The sequence below is a fragment of the Rutidosis leptorrhynchoides genome, chromosome 3, assembly GCF_046630445.1.
Source record: "Rutidosis leptorrhynchoides isolate AG116_Rl617_1_P2 chromosome 3, CSIRO_AGI_Rlap_v1, whole genome shotgun sequence".
NCBI classification, from domain to species: Eukaryota; Viridiplantae; Streptophyta; class Magnoliopsida; order Asterales; family Asteraceae; genus Rutidosis; species Rutidosis leptorrhynchoides.
This window is the reverse complement of record NC_092335.1, coordinates 361,362,333-361,373,195: the sequence shown is the minus strand read 5'-3', so window position 1 is coordinate 361,373,195 and position 10,863 is coordinate 361,362,333.

Below are 10,863 nucleotides of genomic sequence, written 5' to 3'. Positions count from 1 at the left end.
ATTAAATAACGGGAATATTAAGAACATTAGTTAACGAAAGATACAAATTTAGATAACGAAAGATATTATCTAAAAAAAGACGGTGTTAAAAATAAATTTAACGAAAAAACGCAGGATGTTACATTTACCCCCTACAATACTCCTGTTGTTAACACTCAATTTCATTTCTTCTTCTGATGGTGATGCTGATAAAGGTGCTGGTAATGAAGAGCCAATAGTTCCTGATAATACTACTAGCTCCAAAGACAAACTAGTGGATCTTACTTCTGACAAAGCTGATTCTGCTGATAAGGATACAGGTGGTTCTAAGCCTTTGGGTGAAGGTAAAAATGATGGTGATCATGGTGATGAGTCAGATTCTGACCTTCCACCTCCACCACCCTACAGTGGTACTCCTATTTTAGCTACTACTGCACAACCATCAACTAGTGCAGTAGATCTTACTGACATGGAAGGGTTATTTACCGTTGCTGTCTACAGGACTGTCGCTAGAATCACACCTGACATACAGAGTACCATCAGGGATTTCATCATTGACAGTGTTCCTGAAGCAATTCGACGAGCTGGTTGCATCACCACCTCTGCTATTGAAACCCAGTTGCGTCAATCAAATGCTTTTGCTGACTTGGCAGTTAATGCCATCAGGCGACACTATGAAGAAGAGGAAGAACTAAAGATGCGAATCATCTCTCATAATGAGTATACCGATCATATGATCAGACTTCAAGCAGAATTGGATCTTGAAAACTTAAGGGTTTGATTCTTGAATGAAGAAAATAGGGTGTTGGAAGAGAGAGTTGAGTCATATGAACAGCAAATGGCCAACATGATTTTCGTTTCTTCTTATGTTCAACTGGTTGAGACAATGCATAGAATGGCTACTTTACAAGCTTATGTTCGAGCTGGTGTCCATCAGATTGCCGTGGGTGTTGCTAGAAATGAAGTAAGAACGTCCAACCTATGTCTTCGACAATATGGTGTTGACCCTGGTGCTAACCTATCTCCTGCTGATGCTGAATGGAACAACTTTGCATTTTCCATGCCTGATTCTGATAGTGATATTGATGTCATTTTTCCCCCTGCTGATGACAAAAAGGGGGAGAAGAAATCTAAACAATAAAAGAAAAGAAAACAATCTGAGTGGGAGCATGAACATGAAAAAGCTCCTAAGCAGCAGAGGAGAGATGGTGATGGTGATGGTGATGGTGGCGATGTTCAAGGAAGAACTGGCCCTAAGCCCAACAATGCTTATACTGAAGCAGGTGCTAAGGGTGCTGGTGAATCTCAATCCAGCATGCCTGCCACATCTGTGGATTATATTAGTTCTGGCAGTAAGCTCAGTGATACTATGTGTGACAACCCAGAAAATTTCGACTAATTTTGAACCAAACTCTCAATACGATTTAATATTCTTGACACGATATGTAAAGTCTGTTAAGTTGAGAGTCAAAAATTTTGAACTATTTTCATGGATGCAATTACCTTTGACTACTCCTGATGATTCACGAACAATTGTGTATAACTAAATATGTATAAATATAAATATAAATATAAATATAATTGTATATATATACTACTTTGAACTACTAAAGTATACTTTAATAAAAAGGAGTTAAAAATGTAAAATAATAAATAGAGTAATTATGTACTATTAAAATAAATATATACATATATTAAATGTAATTACAAGTTTAATTATAGTTGTTATATTAGTAATCATTATTATTAGTATTATTAGTATCATTAAAATTATAATATGAAATTTGTTACATGTAATTTGTTATATTATTATTAGTATCATTGATAAAATTATTATCATTTTTATTAACATTATTCTTAAACTTATTGAAATTATCATTACATGGATATTATTACTATCATCATATTATTATTGTTATCATTATTTTTAAATGTATTATTATTATTATTATTATCATATAAATAATATTATGATTATTATTATTAATATAATTATTATTAATTAGTATTATTATTATTAATAATAATATATTTATATTATTTATAAATTATAAACATAGAAAATATAGTATAAATCAGTTAGAGATCGTATTCAGTCTTTATCTGATTTTGTTTCTAGCTCTAATCTGTTACCCATCTTTATCAATTCGTACCACTCTGTTGAATTTAACCAATTGATCATATTCTGTTAAATTCCTGAACGAATATTTCCTGTCGACACAATCGTAACTACAAAACAAATCCCAACGAATCTAGTACTGTAATAATATCTCACTTACAAGAGTCGATGACAAGAATCACAAATACAGATAATTGAAATTTGTTACACGTCGAGATCAATTCACATTATAAAACAAAATTTTGTTATATATTGATATTAAACAATCAAGTTATTCAACTTATATATATATATATATATATATATATATATATACATATATATATACATATATATGTATATATATATGTATATATATATATATGTATATATATATATATATGTATATATATATATGTATATATATATATATGTATATATATATATGTATATATATATGTGTATATATGTATATATATATGTATATATATGTATATATATATATATGTATGTATATATATATATATATATATATATATGTATATATATATATATTTCATCTGTACCAGATTGATTCTTCTGTCGACTCAATCAAAGCTACAAAACAAACTGTAATCGAATCTTGTGCTGTATATATCGTACGAATCTGTTACACTTCACTTTCTGCTTTATATATTTTTGTTTGTTTCTTCTTGGACTTGATTCTTCATATCATAACACGAGCATTATATAATACACGATCATGCTATGATGCGGATGAAATTCCTTCAATATCTCCACCCATTTAATTACCAGCACTCTTGTTCTTCTCTTTTTCTATCTCTCATTCGATCAAGCAATAAACCACACCAAATTCACATACGATCACACTTACTGCTACAACTTCTCATATTTCTTTCAGTTCGAGTAACTCGGAACCAAACAAATCAACACCACTACCATCTTGTTTGCTTCTCTACTATATTATTCGATCACCATAATCAACAACCCGTTTCACCACCTTTATGATCGAAACCCATTTATATTTTTTTTATCATCACTGCTACATATTTCTGGTATCAACAAGCCAACCAACCTATTTCTTTCTCCTCACTTTTTTTTCTCTCTCTCTCTCTACAATTTGAATTGTAACCACGGACACACCACCTTCATTCTAGTCACCACTTAAGATCACCATTACCAGGCCACCAGAACCACTATTGTTACTTACTTCTGTCTTTCCGGACAGTTTCAAACCCCAAAACAAACGCATCACTTCCCTCCTATTTTAACAACGATAAGATGATTTTTGGAAAGTATATCGTGATGGGTCGTGACAGAAAAAAAACATGATAAATACATTAATATCTAGGATTTATAAAGTGAGGTGTTTTTCAGACAAATGGGTATAAATCATTCGCTTTAAAAGGATGAGTGTGATGAGTTGGTTTCAATTTTTATAGGCCATTTCCCACACCAAAGATAAAGGCTGCTGACAGATTCATGTGTGTAGACTAGTGGGGCGATTTCTATTATTTTAAAATTCAAAAGTCGAATTCAATCCTCTACAGAAACTCCTTAACTAGAAACAAGCATGCATACTTTTTGAATATTTTACTCAAGGTCTAGACAAATACAACCCCACAAATTGCCAAGATTTATGGACTGCTATTGGAATCCGTTTGATTAAAACCATTTCACGAACCAGGTAATGGGCTTCAATATACGTAAATGTTGAGCCTTTTAAGCTTTGAGCTTTTGGATTTGAGTTTCTGCTATTTGCTTATATTTCTGTCGAGCAAAAAGAACCACACAACCACCCTGCTGTCAAAAACAAAACTTATAAACCCCTACCTGTCAATACCTATTTGAACCTTTTAAAACATCAAACTTCTGCAACTGCTACTGCGTTCTTTTATTATTGCAATCTGTTATTAAAACTTCAAAAACTCTCTTAAACCTAGCAATCATTCTTATTAAGTTATAATATTGGATTGATAATGGTAACGAGGTAAGAGGAAAAATACGTATACAACCATCACTTTCATGAACCCACAATCACTCATTGTTGCTGCTACACTTCGATTATTTATCTTTACAAATCCCATCGATAACCAGTGTTGCTTCTATGCGATTTTTCTGATTGATCGAGGCTTATTTTCTATGTGGGTCGTACATATATTATGATGTTGAGCCGAACCCAATTCTAATTAGAACGATGATAATTGATGAACGAGTTAGTGATGTTGATGATAATGGAGTTCAGTTAAAGATATGATGAATAGTGGGTTAAACAACGATGTTAAGATTATGGTTTTATGTGATTATGTTGATGACGATTTAAGTTGGTAATAGTCTAGTGATGATATCGGGTAGAGATTATGATGACGAGGAAGATAGTTTAAGTATGATGATGATTATGATAATCGTAATGAGTCATGATGATGATACACGATTATGATTCACAATGATGTGATGATCGAAAATAAAGATGATGAATAAGTAAATGGGTTCTTTAAAAAGAAAACTGAATTGTGGGTTAAAACAAATTGGATCCGTATTATATCAGGAAATCACAAATGGAGAAATGGTTAAGGATATTATCGGGTTAGCGGGACGTCGCGGGTTCAAACCCGGACTTGGGCATTTTTTAAGAGCTAGTTCTTTGAGGTAGTTTACTTATTACCCATTATCATTATTATTATTTTTATTATTATTATTATCATTATTTTTATTATTATTATTATTATTATTATTATTATTATTATTATTATTATTATTATTATTATTATTATTATTATTATTATTATTATTATTTTTAAAATTTATATTTTTATTAAAATTATCATTAATATTATTTTTATCATTATTAGTATTAACATTAATATTAATATTTTTATCATTTTTAATATTATTACTATCATTATTATTACTTTTACCAATACAACTATATTATTATTATTATCAATATTAATATTAATATTATTATTATTATTAAAATAAAAGTTGATTACATAAAATATACTTAATAAAATTATATTTTATAAATTAATTATTTAAAGTATATAAAATAAATATATTTACACATGAATTACTAAAATAACAGTTATATTAATAATAATACATAAATTATTCGACTTCAATTATATGTGTTAATATATACATAAATGATATAGGTTCGTGAATCTGGCTAACCCTGCATTGTTCTGTATCGTCATATGCATATTTTTACTACAAAATATCGTATTGTGAGTTCATTTGATTCCCTTTTACTCTTTACATTTTTGGGACTGAGAATACATGCGCTATTTTTTTTACAACTGCTTTATTAAATGCTTTTGAAATATATTTTGAACTGAGAATTCATGAAATGCTTTTATAAATGTTTGACGAGATAGACACAAGCAAAACATTCCTCGAATGAATTATTATGCAGACAGAAGTTCTGTGGATTATTATTGAATTATTTGGACGTGATAATTGCCATTAATTATTGTGAATATTTTCCCCTGATTATTATTGCTTGATAACCTAATAATTAGAAATGGGTATGGCCCTAATTCACGCGAATCCTAAAGGTAGCTACCGGGTTTAACACCCCCACCCAGAATGTTCACTAGACGGAAGAGCTAGCAGGCGTGGTGTTTAGTACTTGGAAGTTTATATATTATACAGACGAGATGTTCGGTTTTGGGGATATTATTGATGCGCATTATATGTTAAGGTCGGTTACCATGTTGAACAATGAAATCGAAATAAATGTTATGTATCGAGAGAATGATTTTTATACACAGGTTATATGTATTAGTTTTGTGCACGAGATATGTGCACGATTATTTAAGAATCGCGAGGCAACCTACGGGGGAGAAAAGGATACGAACCTACTCTGCTAAGCATTATGAAAAATGGTTTCGTACATGAGATAGGTGTACTGTATTTGAATCTTGTGGTCTATCAAAATGATGAATTTTATGGTTTACGATAAACTTATGAACTCACCAACCTTTTGGTTGACACTTTTAAAACATGTTTATTCGTAGGTCTAAAAGAAGTCTTCCGCTGTACATTTGCTCATCTTAAAGATATTACATGGAGTCGTTCATGGCATATAGAGGTCAGAACCTCGCAATGGGACCATCTGTTGAAGACTTCGTCCAAGTGGATTAGGACGGGTCACTACAGGTGGAATCAGAGCGGTGGTCTTAACGAACCAGATCTTGCATTAGTGAGTCTGGACTTTGACCAAGTAGTTGTTAGGATACATTAATGAGTCTAGACTTGAACCTGGTCCGCATGTCAAAAGTTTTGCGTATCATTCCTTGTCGAAAAATATCTATTTATCATTTTCAGTCTCAACACGTCTTATTGCAAATATTGCATAGATGGTGTACAGACAAATTCATATTCCATCACATTAGACCTTGTCTGACACGTTTTCTTAATTCCCTCTGTAATCTATGAGATCTTTTGTACTATATATAGATATTCTATGTAATTAGAATATCGTCCGATATCCGAAAATCATTTCTTATTGAAAAATCCTATACCTGACCAACAAGATGGAACTTGTAACTAGTTCAAATTTCTCAGATTTCTGACAGCTATTCCTATATGGATTTCCACTCGAACTCCGAAAGCAGTGTAACTGGAATAGATCAACCAATCAGCCATCATCAATTCGGGATGAATTGGGGATGGGTTCGTAGTCGACTTAATCAATGAAAATGAGAAGAAGGCGATCCTTTCCATCAACCAAATTCACCTCTTGGCGAAGAACCTTGAGCGCTTACCGGCGAATCAGTCCGAAACACCATTTTCACTCTCATTTCCAAAATAGCTCGCAACGATTACATAAAATCTTTAATTCTAACCTTATTCATCAGTTCGTCCCAACCGACAATTATCCCGGTGTGATAGAAGAAGTCAACAAACTTCGCGCTCGAATAATCAATTTGGAGAATATGGTACAAAACTTACCTGCTTCAGCAACATCACCAGCACCAACAGTACCACCAACAACCCAAGTTTCAACATCACATGCCTCAACATCACAACTTATACCTCGAACCTAATCATCGTTCTACGTATCGTTCTACATCATTTATCTTCGTTCGACATGATGATTATGTAATTTCTAATATTTTAGAGATTATGTACTCTAGTTCTAACTGTAAATCAGATGAGTTTAATATCATATTAACTCATTAAATCTATGGTTACATTTGAAAGAAATATATAGGTACATATATTTTCATAAAGATGGTAATTAAAAGTTCTCTTGTGCAAACTATTGATGATGAGAATATTTTAACGAGTAGGTAATACCCTAGAAATATTTAGATCTCACATTAACATGTTACACTGTACATTCTTCAAATCCGATTCAACAGTCATTTACTATTCTACATACAACCACAGATATACGTATTCGTTCACCAAAGAATTACCATTTTCATTCCAATTCAATTTCATATTCGGATTTTGACCGATCAGAATCCAAGTCAAGATTTGACAAGTGGCATAATGAAGAAAATAATGAACAAAATAAAATTGATTAGTAACCAATTAATTAACTACGCAAAACTTTAAACCTATACTAACCAAATCTTAGCAAACTGATCCTAGCTAAATGTTCCTGTATGACTATTTTCTTATAATATACTAGTTTTGGTTGAACTATGGGACTATTGGACTACTATCTTGGACAATTAAAAAGTATTAAAAGCGTAGGAAATATTAATTACAACACTTTTTGACTTAAAAGATCGTAAATAAATTTCATCTACTAAAGTTAAATATTTCCTCAAGTTTGCCACTTAATTTCATCTTAAAGAATCTTTTGTATCTTGACGATTACAACTTGCGTTCAAACCCTTCGAAATTCTTGAAAATGTGACGACCCGAAAATTTCCGATCAAATTTAAACTTTATTCTTATATGATTTCGACACGATAAGCAAGGTCTATTTAATTGAATCTCAAAATTTTTGAACTATTTCATGAAATCATTTGACCTTTGACTATTTCCGACGATTCACGAACCTTTAATTGTAAACAACAATATAGATAATTATATAAATAAATAAATATATATGATAAATTAAATATATTAATGAAATAATATGAGATTCAGTTATTATGAAATATAACTTAAAACAACTAAAACTTGTTATAGTGTATTAAATGTTATACTCTGAGGTTATTTATTTATTTACTTGATATTTAAAATATAATTAAATATGTAATAGTTGAAATATATATATATATATATATATGATGGATATACATATTTATTAATTGTATGTATGTTATAATAAATTAAATATTCAAAATATGTTGTTATATAATAGATATTATATGATTATATAATATGTATAATTAATGAATACAGGTAATAATATATTAAATGTAATTACAAGATTAAAATATAGATGTATTAGTAATATTATTATTACTTTCAATATTACTTCTAATAATAATATCAATATTAGTATTATTAATATTATTATTATTTTATTTGATATATTTATAATTAAAAGTTATGATTATTAAAATAAAGATGTTAAATATAAATATTATTATAAGAATGACTAAAACTATAATTTTAGTTATTATTATTATTATTATTATTATTATTATTATTATTATTATTATTATTATTATTATTATTATTATTAATACTAAAAATCATCATTTTTAATAAAAATAATTATTTTCATTATATTATTTACTTGTATCATTATCCTTAATATTATTTACTTGTATCATTATCCTTAAGTTATTATTATTATTATCTTTATCAACATTATTATTATTGTTATTATTACCATGAATATTATTATTATTAATAATTATTATAATCAGTATTATTATTATTATCTTTATCAATAATATTATTATTATTAATATAATTATTATTATTATCATAATCATTATTACTATTAATATATTTATAATAATTAATATTAAAAATATATATACATAATCGTACAGACAGATTCCAAAGCTCTGTTCCAGGTCATTTTCCCCTTTTAATTTATTCACCTTCCAGCTTGATTTCCTGTCGAACAATCTTAGCTAAGAAACAAGTTTAAATCGAATCTCGTTGCTTTAATAATTCCACTTATACTCTATAAAGGCTAGACTACAAAGAATAAAAAGGAAAATCAAACAAAATTTCTATGAAACGAGTCCAGTTCCTTTGTTCACTTCGTGTTCTAAACACTATCTCGATTCCGAATTGTTTTTCAAAATCTAAAAATGCAATTGTGTTAGGAATCATCTATTCATACTATCTGTAAGTTTTCAGATTCCAATTTCTCTTAACGATTTCGAATTTTCAAGTCAAAGTTTAGAAATTAAAAAGTCAACGAATGTTCTAAGATCGAATTTTGTTTTAAATAGGATTTCTGTTGAAATTGTTGATTTGAAAAGTTTCTGTGAATGGTATACTACATACTTCATGTAGAAATTACAAACTAAAAGTGTCTCGAATTGAAAATCATGATTCAAGTTCTTCATCTTAAAACGAGTCTGCTACTACATTTTTTTTTACTTTTCTTTATCTGATTGAATCCAAACACTCAATTCAATTATTTCTAATTCATTTAAATATCCTAAAACTAAATAAATTAATTAATTGAAGTTTGGGTTGATCTCTGTCGTGTGAATCTGATTAAGAAGAAGGAGGAGGAAAGAAACAGTTGTATACGGGGTAAATAAAAATAAGATAGGAGTTTAATCAGAAAAATGGAATGGCTCAGCTGGTTTGAGTGTGTTGTAGGTGATCGAGATGTCTCGGGTTCGAGCCCGGTTCGTGGCGAATCTTTTTAGAAAGAGCTCTTAAGGGTATACACATTTATTTGTATCTCTATTATTATTATTATTATTATTATTATTATTATTATTATTATTATTATTATTATTATTATTATTATTATTATTATTATTATTATTATTATTATTTATCATTTATTATGATTATTATGATTATTATTGTTATTATTGTTATTATCATTAGTTATTATTATTATTACTAGCATTATAATTATTATTATTATCATCATAAGGTATCAAAAACATTATTAGTATTATTATCGACATTATGTTCACTATTAATTATTGTTATTGTTATGTTAAAATTAACAATACAATTTTATTAGCATTTTAGTTATTATTAAGTAATATCATAAAGTATTAAAAGTATTATTATTATTAATGATATAAGTATGATTATTATTATTATGAATATGATTATTATTATTATTGTTATTACGAAAATAACATAAACTATTATTATTATCATTAATATTAGTATTAGTATCAAGTTATAATTATTATTAATATCACGATTATTAAGATTATCAAATTTATTAAAAGTAACATTTTTTTATTTATTAATTTATTGATATTATTAAAACTATCATTATTACCATCATTAAAAGAACTATTAATATTATTATCTTTATTAGTAATAATAAGTATTATAATCATTTTTACTATTAATTATATTATTTAAGCATTACTATAATAACTATCTTCATAAACAAATAATATATATAAAAATAAATTTAATTCTTATAAAAAAACAAAATATATATTTTTTATATATAAAAATGAATATATGAAGTATTAATATAAAAATGATATAATTAACAAATTTATATATATATATATATATATATATATATATATATATATATATATATATATATATATATATATATATATATATATATATATATATATATATATATATATATATTTATTCGATTTCAATTATGTGCGTTAATATATATACAAATGATA